Raw genomic sequence first — 5373 nt, 5'->3', positions numbered from 1 at the left:
AGCACTTCATGCTTCCTTCTGTTGACAAGCTTTTATGGAGATGCTGATTTCATTTTCCAGCAGGACTTGGCACCTGCCCACACTGCCAAAGGTACCAAAAGCTGGTTCAATGACCATAGTGTTACTGTGCTTGATTGGCCAGCAAACTTGCCTGACCTGAATCTCATAGAGAATCTATGAGGTATTGTCAAGAGGAAGATGAGAGACACCAGACCCAACAATGCAGAAGAGCTGAAGGCCACTATCAGAGCAACCTGGGCTCATAACACCTGAGCAGTGCCACAGACTGATCGACTCCATGCCACGCCGCATTGCTGCAGTAATTCAGGCAAAGGAGCCCCAACTAAGTATTGAGTGCTGTACATGCTCATACTTTTCATTTTCATACTTTTCAGTTGGCCAAGATTTCTAAAAATCCTTTCTTTGTATTGGTCTTAAGTAATATTCTAATATTTTGAGATACTGATTTTTGACTTTCATGAGCTGTAAGCTCTAATCATCAAAATTAAAAGAAATAAACATTTGAAATATATCAGTCTGTGTGTAATGAATGAATATAATATACAAGTTTCACTTTTGAATGGAATTAGTGAAATAAATCAACTTTTTGATGATATTCTAATTATATGACCAGCACCTGTAGTTTTTATCAATTGTTTAATAAATAATTTTATAAATAAACCTCAATTTCCTAGAAATTAAGTGTGTTTGCAATGTACAAATGGACATTGACTTCATTAAATATGCTCAGCTCATTTATCAGCAGGTTAAACTGAGCTGCAGGTGTTCAGTGAATGAGATGCAGGCTCTTGAGCTGAAATACAGCACACTACAGTACAGCAGCTGTTCTGTGGATTCACTACAGAGTGTTCGTCCTGGTTGTGATTCGATCTCTGACGTCTACGACAGCAGCGAACAGACTTCATTAAATCACCAACATCAGGCCTCATGAACAGATACAGCAAACAGTCAGCAAGTGGATTCACAAACACGAGCAATCGTGCATAGAAGAAAGACTTTTCAAGTAATAAATTATCATGAAAAAAACTGAAATATTCAATATAAGATAACATCAATATGAAAATTCCAGCAGGGAGAATGAGAAGTGTGTAAGTCAACAGCACCAGGAACAAACTGCCCAAAATTAATTTGCGCTTCAGAGCAGTCAGAGATATTGAGCGAGAAAGACCTCGACAAGTGCCAGCAAAACAGAGAATGATGATGATGTAGGGAATTAAACACGCTATAGAATAGGCTAGAACATTAAAATCAATATGAGGGGGGTCTATTCTTGCAATGATCAAAGGTGCGAACCAAATGATCACAGAAATAAAACAGGAGAGTTTGAGTGACTGGTGAGATCTGTACCAGATAGGATGAGAAACCAGAAGATATCGTTCAACAGCAACACATGCCATAAAATACAGACCCACAATCAAAGAATAGAAATATGCACCTTCCAGTTTGTGTGTCCAAGAGGTTCCTACTACTATTAATATACAAATGACCTGTATGAGATCTGAAAGTATCAAATGACTAACAAAAACTGAAGCAGCAGGCCGAGATTTGATGATGAGAAACAAGGCGATCAGAGTTAAGATCATGACTGGGATCTCAACGACTGAAAGGACACAGACAGATACCAAGTATGCATAATGTGTTTTTCTGTACCACTCAAGGACATAATGATCATCTGATCCAGTTGAGTCATTGATGCTGATGTTATGTTGTGCCATTGTTTCACAAATTCCTGAGAGGAAGCACTAAATAACAAACCAGTCATTAGTTTCAATGTGTTAGAAATGCTTTAATTTCTCAATGTAAAAATGTCCTATTTGTAAAGACAGATGGCCTGACATTCTTCTGTCTAAATGTTTCCATTCAAATGGTGGATGTAACAGGGATAGTTCACCCAGAACTTAAAATTGTTATCATTTCCTCACTCTCACATCATTCCAAACCTCTTCTGAACACAAATGAAGATATTTTTAATGAATTCTGAGAGATTTCTGTCCCTCCACTAATATTGAGTGGTTTAGTCACATTTTCTGAAGAGATTTGATCACTTTATCTGATGAACAGATTTAATTTAGTCTTTTATTCACATATTTACACTGATCAGCAAACACAAACAGAAGCTCATTGGTTCTTCCGGATCTCAAATGTGCTGCGTAACACAAGAATGGACCTCACTGATTCTGACACAAGTGTGCTTGAGCTTCTGTTTGCCACGACTGATATAAATTCTTGAGAGGCCTTGGAAAGGGGATGTGCTTTCATCCACACCCAATCATTCCTAGAATAATACACATTCATAGAGATGTTTTTGTTTCTCCTTAGCTTGAGACAAGTTCTTCTTCACCATCTCATGCTAATCTTGAAGGACTCTGAGACTGGTTTGATGTGGCTCTACAACACGTTCAAAAGGTCCTCTCAACCTTCTATGAAGGAGCAACTCTGCTGGGGAGTATCAACAGTTAATAGCTCTGGCAAATAATGATCCCAATGATTATGTTCACCAACCACAAACAACACTATCATGGCGTTCGGTGAAGTTAGTTTGGGGATGGGTATGCTGTTGTCAGTTTTTGTGCTGATTCATGTTTATCTGTGAATAAAAGCCTGAATTAAATCTGTTCATCATATAAAGCAATCAAGTTTCTTCAGAAGATGCAGACTGAACCGCTCAATTCATCTGGGTTCCATTATGACCTTTTTGAAGCGTCAAGCTGGTCGTTGCGTTGACTGTCAGCGAAGGGACAGAAATCTCTCAGATTTCATAAAAAATATCTTCAGTTGTGATCTGAATGTGAACCATAATCTTACAGGTTTGAAACAACATGAGGATGAGAGAATGATGACAGAATATACATTTTTAGTTGAACTATCCCTGTAAAATGCTTAAAATGTCAAATCAAAAACCACATACATTAAAAAAGTATAAAGTTTAACTTAAAATTTAAAATCCCTCCACCCAGAAAATAATTTATTTAAACAATATCATAAGTATGTCGTTCTGAATATTCAGTACTTCAGCACAACTGCTAGTGTGACACTGCTTTAATAAAATAGTTCAATAAACAAGCAATAAATACTGAACAACTTACATTTATGACAGAACTTGTCCAGTTGGTTTGTGTTTCTTGTTCCTCAGAGAAGTCAAAGGAGAACGTTCAGCGTCATATTTTCCATCAACTCCACACCGTAAAAACACATCCAAACACTGTTGATCTGATGGAGAACATCGTTCAGACACAAACAAAAGTGAATACACTTTTAATCCATTTTAGTAGCAAGTTTAACTCTAACATTTCTAACTTGAATAGTGAGATCTTACTGTGATGTGAGGATCAGGACGACTGGGGAAGCTGCAGTGAATGCTGTTTATTGAGCAACAGTTGTAACATACGCTGAAATAAGACGAGAGCGGTGAGTAGAACACAATAACATCAATGACTAATAAATAAACAGCAAATGAAACAGAAGCAAATGTGTGCGGGTCTAACTCAGACTAGACAAGAGTTCAGCTCCAACACTAATTAAACACTCAAAATTTCACTCAGTCAGTGTCGCATAAATTATTTCTAATGACTGTTAAACTGTAATTAAGGCTGAAAAAGGTAGTTGAAAAAATGTTTTGGCACAACTACCTGAATACACTTAAAACACTATAATTGCTTTCTAGTTTGTTCAGTGTTTTTCACTTCCTCGATCAAATAAGAAGCCTGCAAACACTAAGAGAAAGCACAAATGCTCAGACTTTATTAATTCTCTTGCTGCTTTGTGAACTCAGATGTTTTCTTTAGGAAACAGAAATCTGTGTCTTTATTCCACTCAGTGCTGATAGTAAAACTGAAACCGCACAGACTTTTAATTAAAGGAAACTAGTTTGATTAACTACAAACGACAATCACAAGACAGATGTTTATGGGCTGATCGCCTCATTATTGAACACAACCCCTAAAATGAGTGGCTCTGACAAGGACCTGAAAGAAAACCTCCAAAAGCTACATTAATCAATATATGAGACAATATGAGACAACACATGATCTTACCTGAATCAGACTGTGTCTTGAAGATGTTCATCAGTAGATGATGGTGTCTGTGAGCTGATGGTCGTTCTTTTATAGTCTGAATTCACTCCGGAAATGGTGACAAATGGAGAGTGATTCTCTCAGATAATGAGCTGAAAGAAAGAACAAACGATGTATTAACATAATGAATGCTTAATGCACATGCAACCACAACTTTAAAATGTACAACCATTACATGACATCAGAAATGAAACCAAAGGCGTTTCATTGCAGACACTGATATTAATGAAGCACCACATCAGTCCTTGAGTCTGCTTCAGCTTCAGCTCCAGCTTTGGTTTAGTCAGACTCTGATTAATCCTGTAGTCCTGCTCTTCAGTGATGTTCTGCTAAACTGCACCTCATTCTCATTACTGGCTTGTATCTTAATCAAACACACATTATACAAAAACCTCCTTTTGGGAATCAGGAATCATTTTGCAAGTCAGTGTCTTTTAGAGTCTATTAGTCTATTTTGTCTGTTTCAGCATGCCAATTACAGTATATAACATACAGTATATACTGTATACAGTTGCAGATACAGTAAAATACAACAAGCTTTAAGAAAGGTTTATTTTCATTACACTACTCTAAAGAAATCTCCAGTAGATGAAAAGCACTAGAAAAGAAAAGTGCAAATGTCAAAGATTTGAATATGATCACAAAATGCAGTCTACTGTAAGTTGTAGTACTGTAAAAATAAATAAATCAATAAATAAATTCAGCATACTCAGTCAAATTGCATGACAGTATTGGTAATGACCGTATTTTCCATACTAAAGCAGTTTCTTAGTCTTCTGACAAAAGACTTTCTCCCCTAGACAGTCATCTCCAGTGATGGGAATAACAGCGTTATAAATAAACGGCGTTATTTTTTCAGTAACGAGTAATCAAACGAATTACTGTTTCCCCCGTTACAACGCCGTTACCGTAACTGACAATAAAATGCGGTGTTACTATAATTTATAATATTATTTTTCAGTTTATCTGAATGGAAACGCAGTGTAGCTGTATTTGACGTACCGTAAACTCTAGTGTGAAGACGCACGGCTCGGCGTCGCTTTCTCTCACATACGCGCACGCAAAGAAAGATACAGAGCGAGAGAGTCTTTCATAACATGCAGAATTGATGCGCTACATGTAAACGATATTCTTTGTTGTATTTTCCTGTCAAAATAACGTTCTTTTGAAATTCTTCAGCTTTTGAGAACTGCCGGTTTCTCTGGTAGTGGGCGGAGCTAATGCGCAAACAACAATCTCATTGGCTGGCCTTGACCTATTATCGTCCCTGTTTTGATTT

At 37.1% G+C, this 5373-nt stretch overlaps 1 long non-coding RNA gene across 1 annotated transcript; it reads right to left on the bottom strand.

Moving 5' to 3' along the window:
* Nucleotides 1–1684: 1684 nt before the first annotated feature.
* Nucleotides 1685–4171, bottom strand: LOC131537398 (uncharacterized). The gene is made up of 4 exons (XR_009270268.1): nt 4056–4171; nt 3338–3410; nt 3108–3231; nt 1685–1763 (listed from the first exon to the last, which is right to left on the bottom strand). It is a non-coding gene; the product is annotated as an uncharacterized LOC131537398 (long non-coding RNA).
* Between the last annotated feature and the right edge of the window lie 1202 nt (nt 4172–5373).

The sequence above is a fragment of the Onychostoma macrolepis genome, chromosome 03, assembly GCF_012432095.1.
Source record: "Onychostoma macrolepis isolate SWU-2019 chromosome 03, ASM1243209v1, whole genome shotgun sequence".
NCBI lineage: Eukaryota > Metazoa > Chordata > Actinopteri > Cypriniformes > Cyprinidae > Onychostoma > Onychostoma macrolepis.
This window is presented reverse-complemented; position numbering and strand designations above follow the sequence as displayed.